Raw genomic sequence first — 6205 nt, forward strand, 5'->3', positions numbered from 1 at the left:
GCTCCTAACATCGTGTTTGTAAATGCACGAGAGTTGAAAGGGTTATCTGTCCAAAGCCTAGCCGCCAGAGTCCTTTGAAAGACTTCGTCCTCACACGCCTCTTCTACCTCCGTCGTGATACCTTTTTCTTCTTCCCTTGATAACTGAAAACCTTCCATTTCTCCATCCCTTGGGAACAACTTCACAACCCAGACTAAAAACACAAGAATACAGTGGGAACTGAGCAATCAACTTCTCGTAGTAGAGAGAAGGGGAAAGCCAAAACAAGTTTGGGGAAAAAACCAGATAGATCTGGGGATAACCACCTTAAACGGCGCTCTAAAACCCTAAAAGAGTAAAGAGGAAAGGGACATGATAAATCTTTCTTAGACCATCTACAATGGTTGAGAAACTCAACACCCACTTTTTCAACTCCCAACACTCCACATCATTTTCTCTTTCTTCCACCTAATAACTCAACACCCATTCAACTTTTACCCTCTCCAATGGTTTTTCACTCAACACCATACCCCACCACTTTTTATTTTCATATTCTTATTTAAATTTTATTTTTATTTTTATGATTACATAAAATTACAATTATCGATTAAAATTAAATTAAAATAATAAATACTTAATAATTTATTTTTTAATTTTTTGTAATAAAAACAAAATTTATTTAAATAATTGGATACGATACAAATCATCTTAAATTAATTTACAATACAACACACAATTAACGTAATTAGTACGTTACAAATAATTTAAAATGCAATACAACACACAAGTAACGTAATTAGTACGATACAAATAATTTAAAATGCAATACAACACACAAATAATTCAATCACGGAACATTCCAAACTTTGTCCATATGTGCTTCACTAGATCGGCTTGCAATTCTTGATGAACATTTGGATCACGGAACTCTGATCTAGCACGCACATGATTTGCAAAAGCGGGTAACACCTCGGTCGAGTATGGTTGTGGTGCACTAGACCCACTTTCCCCAGATTGCTCAAAATCGGTCCAACGTTGAGAATATGAATCTCGTTCATCCTCAACAATCATATTATGTAATATGATGCATGACCTCATGATGATACCCAAATCAGCTATGTCCCACAAGCGAGCTGGTTCACGGATGATTTTAAATCGAGCTTGGAGCACTCCAAATGCACGTTCGATGTCCTTCCGACATCCCTCCTGAAATTTTGCAAATAATTTATCGGGTTCACTTTGAGGAAGTCTAATCGATTTGACGAAAGTTGGATAAGAAGGGTAGATACCATCAGCTAGATAGTATGCCATATTATATGGACGTTGATTCACAAAGAAATTCACACTTGGAGCCTTTCCCTGTTCCACGTCATCAAACACTGGTGACCGGTCTAGAACGTTTATATCGTTCAACGTTCCCGGACATCCAAAAAAGGCATGCCAGATCCATAGGTCATGAGATGCAACTTCTTCAAGAATAACTGTGGTGGTTCCCTTATCCCCTCTAGTAAATTGTCCTTCCCATGCTTTAGGACAATTTTTCTACTCCCAGTGCATGCAGTCAATACTCCCAATCATCCCTGGGAACCCCCGCATTTCACTAACATGCAGTATTCTTTGCAGGTCATCTTGGGTTGGTGCTCTCAGATACACTTGCTCGTACAAGCGTATGATTCCTTTACAGAATCTACGTAAGCACTCCAATGCTGTAGTACCTCCTATTTTGATGTACTCATCGACCGCATCTGCTGCCACACCATATGCTAACATTCGCATTGCTGTGGTACATTTTGCTAAGGGTGATATACCTTCTTTATTGGCTGCATCAACTCGCTGGGTGAAGTAGTTATCACTACTTGAAAGGTCACCAACGATTCGAAGGAAAACTTTTTTTTTCATCCGGTACCGACGACGAAACATTGCATCGTCATATGTAGGCTCATTGGCAAAGTAGTCGTCAATTAGTCTTTGGTTTGCCGTTGCATGATCTCTATTGAGATATTTTCTACTACGAGGTGCATTATCTTCCGATATTTTGTTTCTACGCTCTCTAAATCGATTGACTATATAATTTTCTTCAATTTCACGATTTTGATTGTAGGCTGCGATATCAAAATGATATTGTGATGGATCCATTTTTTTGTGATATTGGAGGTAGATTGGATGGGATTTGGGATATTGGTACATAAATGGATGTATGAGTCCCTATATATAAATGGATGTGGGTGGTGGACCACTGACGGATTCGAAATAATTTATTGTATAGAGTTAATTATCAGATAAGGAATAGATTCGAATTGGGTGGTGGACCACTGACGGATTCGAAATAATTTATTGTATAGAGTTAATTATCAGATAAGGAATAGATTCGAATTGGGTGGTGGACCACTGACGGATTCGAAATAATTTATTGTATAGAGTTAATTATCAGATAAGGAATAGATTCGAATTGGGTGGTGGACCACTGATGGATTCGAAATAATTTATTGTATAGAGTTAATTATCAGATAAGGAATAGATTCGAATTGGGTGGTGGACCACTGACGGATTCGAAATAATTTATTGTATAGAGTTAATTATCAGATAAGGAATAGATTCGAATTGGGTGGTGGACCACTGACGGATTCGAAATAATTTATTGTATAGATTTAATTATTAGATAAGGAATAGATTCGACAATAATTAAAGCAAACACTACACTGACATATTGAAACAACAATAATTAAAGCAAACACTACACTGGCATATTGAAACAACAATAATTAAAGCAAACACTACACTGACATATTGAAACAACAATAATTAAAGCAAACACTACACTGACATATTGAAACAACAATAATTAAAGCAAACACTACACTGACAAATACTTCATTGAAATTAATTATCAAACAGTTCTGCCTCCAACTTTTTCAACAGCTGGTTCTTCCGGTCATCTAGATGCTCTTCGGAAGTTAGCTTTAGATACATCTTCATTTTCTTGGTTTAGTCTTTTTCAAGGATGTATTGTTAGCCTGCTGTTGCATCAAGGCTATGTTGTCCAATCGTTCAAGCTCTTTCGTCTTGAATTCTTTGTATTCAGCCCATTCTTTGTCCACCACCTCCGAGGCATATTCCTTGCTTTTCTTTTTACCCTTTTTTTTAGCTGCCTCCCTTCCTATAGGACGAGCACTGGATTCTACAGTGTTTGAGCCACATGCATCACTCTCGCGAGATCTCTTAGATCCACTACTTCCTGAGCCAATATTTCCTCCTACTTGACTACCATAACGTGGTTGATCACGGAGAGCGTGCCATTCTTCCATTAAAGTGAATCTAACATTCTTCCCACATGCATATAATTCCTGCGCTTTTGCCAAAACATCATTCTCCGACCAACCACTTCCTTGCATACGCTTAGCGCCATCATAAGCGCCAATCCATTTACCCAACACTTTGTTCATATAATTAAAACGGTTTCGGCATGTAGGTCCATCACGCGGAGGATCGAATGAGCAATGCTCATTACAATACTCAGCAATTTTACCCCAATATGTTTCACCTTTCTGGTTTCTCCCGACAACACTGCTTGTTCCAAATTTAATCCACCCACTAATTAGCACCAAATTTTGTTCAGTGTTCCATGCTGGTTGCTGAGTTTTCCTGCTCTTAGGAGTTGAATCCTCTGAATTTGGACCGACTTCATTAGAAACTATCATGCCACCAATAGTTAGTTGTGTTGAAAACTCGAGAAATTCAGGTACACCACCACTTGGAAAATTTGCATTCGCCATTGTCACATAACCATTAAACGGGGGTGTTTGAGATGGATTTCTCGGCATAGATCTATAATATGGTTGAAAGTTTGGAACAGAGGATGACTGGTTGAAATTTGGTGGAAAACCAAAATTAGGTATGTTTTGAGGATGTTGGTTGGAAAATTGATTTGGATTTTGATAATAGTTGGGATTTTGATAATTGTTGGGATTTTGAAAATTGTTGGGATTTTGGTTAAATGGAAAATTAGCAGAATTTTGAGTGTTAAAATGATTATTGGGATCCATTTCACTAAAAAAAGACACTTAACTTTAAAATAAACACTAATAGAAAGATAATAATAAGATTAAGATAGTGAAAAACTTGGTTTTTTTTTTCTGTGTCCAAATCAAATGAACCAAGTCTCTATTTATAGAGAAAAAAAATCATGAATTTTGGTAAAAAAAAATAATTTGCAACGAAATAATTGAGTCCAAAGTATTAAATGGATAAAAATCTGGCCAGCCAATCACAAACAGCCAAGTGACATTAATTATCCCTTTTCTCTTTCTCTCTCCGCGTGGGATAAAGCCCACTCTCACTGCCAGAGAGTGGCTCACACGCGCCTGCTTTGGGCCAATCATGCGCTGCCAAGTCAGCCTCTGCGTCAATTTACTTGGTGTTGAGTTTTCTCAACATCTCTCTCCTCCAACACACACTCAACACTACTTTACACACACCATTGCACATGATTTTCCCATGTTGACTTCAAATAAACCCACCATTGCACATGGTCTTAAAAAGAAGGTGGAACTTCTCTCTCTAAAAAACACGTGGAATGAATAATATTATAAGATGATATTGTTAGTCACATATCAAAGTTGGAATTTTTAATAATTTTTAAAGCAATCTATACTATAATAATAAAAAGATTAAAATTTGGTCATTTACTACTACTATACCTATTGTAAAATGGATAGCAATTAAAGCAAATGTTATAAGCAAACGTAATATATGGAGATTTCCATCAAACTACTGTTAAAATAAGTTATTCTAAATTGTTTTAGTTTTATTGAAACATTCATATAGCAGAATACAATATAAATCAAATGGTTATAAATCAACACAATTTTCGAAACATGAGTATGCATAAGAATAAGGACTTTTATATAACTCAATGAGAAATAAAACCTAAAACAAACAAAAAAATCACTAAAATAGATTCAATCAGATCCATAAAAACATCACATGGTAAGTTCTAAGAAGTAATAGTGGAGTAGATTAAACATTGCCATCCAAAATCATCATCAATAGAAGCAAGCAGCTTCACAATCCCTTCAACCTATTTCTACAACAATCTTCGCCAAATTGCAATAATGAGTTTGAGAAAGGTTTCGATTTCGAGAAATGGGTTTGAGAGCACTGAAACATTACCAACTTGAGATCAAAAATTCTCGGTGGTAATAAGGAATCGAGTAAAATGATTATACCAACAGAAAAAAGACATATGCAACATTATATGTAAGCAAGAGCAGATTTTAAAAAAACTCAATATGCTCATATCCTCTCTTCTTTTCTTTGATTCTATTTATGATTTTTCTTATCAAAAAGATTGTTTTTGTTACTGATGAATGAAGATTGTGTTTGGTGTTAAAGTGATATCGACGGAGGTGGAGGTGAAGGTGAAGGTTTGAAATAGAGATGATGAATGTTTTAGAAAAAGAAGGTTTCCCAATTTTCCTTGTGGTAGCAAATGAGTTTGCATAACCTCTGATTTTTTATGGAAATGGATAGATTCACGACGAATTTATGTAGTGGCTTTGGAATATAAATCGATTTATGGGGAATACATTTACTTTAATATATTCATTATTATTATGACTGATTTATTCAATTTATGGTGCATTGATAACATTCAATATAGAAAGTAGATATTTAGCAGTAACTAGATGTATGGCCCGTGCGTTGCACGGGATTTATTTATCTTTACCTCAAATATTATTTTAAATAATATATATTTTAGTAAATTTAATTACATATAATTTATACTCATAATAATAATAACAATAATAATAATTAATATTATGAATTTATATTTTGGTGTTTTCCGTGGAATTTTATAAATCAAAGACAACATGAAAACTATTATGAATGTATTAAAATCTTATTAAATAAGTATAACATGTTTTCAAATTGTTACCTCCAATTTAAAAATACACTTATTTCCTCAACTCACAGCTTTTTTATTTTTATTTTATACAATATATTTTTATCTCACATATTTCATATTTTGTGGTCTACCATTATCTTTACATTATATTTAAAATTGAATAATTAATAAAAAAAAATACAATCTACAAAATACTTATTACAAAATATAATACAATTGAGATTCTGAAAAAGATTAAAAAAAATTCTATTATTCTTGTAATACAGTGTTACATTATAAATATATATATATATATATATATATATATATATATATATATAT

The 6205-nt window shown here is 34.1% G+C and overlaps 1 pseudogene; it reads right to left on the reverse strand.

Annotated features, from left to right (window-relative positions):
* Positions 1-822: 822 nt before the first annotated feature.
* LOC131621934 (uncharacterized) lies at positions 823-3800 on the reverse strand (annotated as a pseudogene).
* Between the last annotated feature and the right edge of the window lie 2405 nt (positions 3801-6205).

Source organism: Vicia villosa, unplaced genomic scaffold (assembly GCF_029867415.1).
Source record: "Vicia villosa cultivar HV-30 ecotype Madison, WI unplaced genomic scaffold, Vvil1.0 ctg.000015F_1_1_2_unsc, whole genome shotgun sequence".
NCBI classification, from domain to species: Eukaryota; Viridiplantae; Streptophyta; class Magnoliopsida; order Fabales; family Fabaceae; genus Vicia; species Vicia villosa.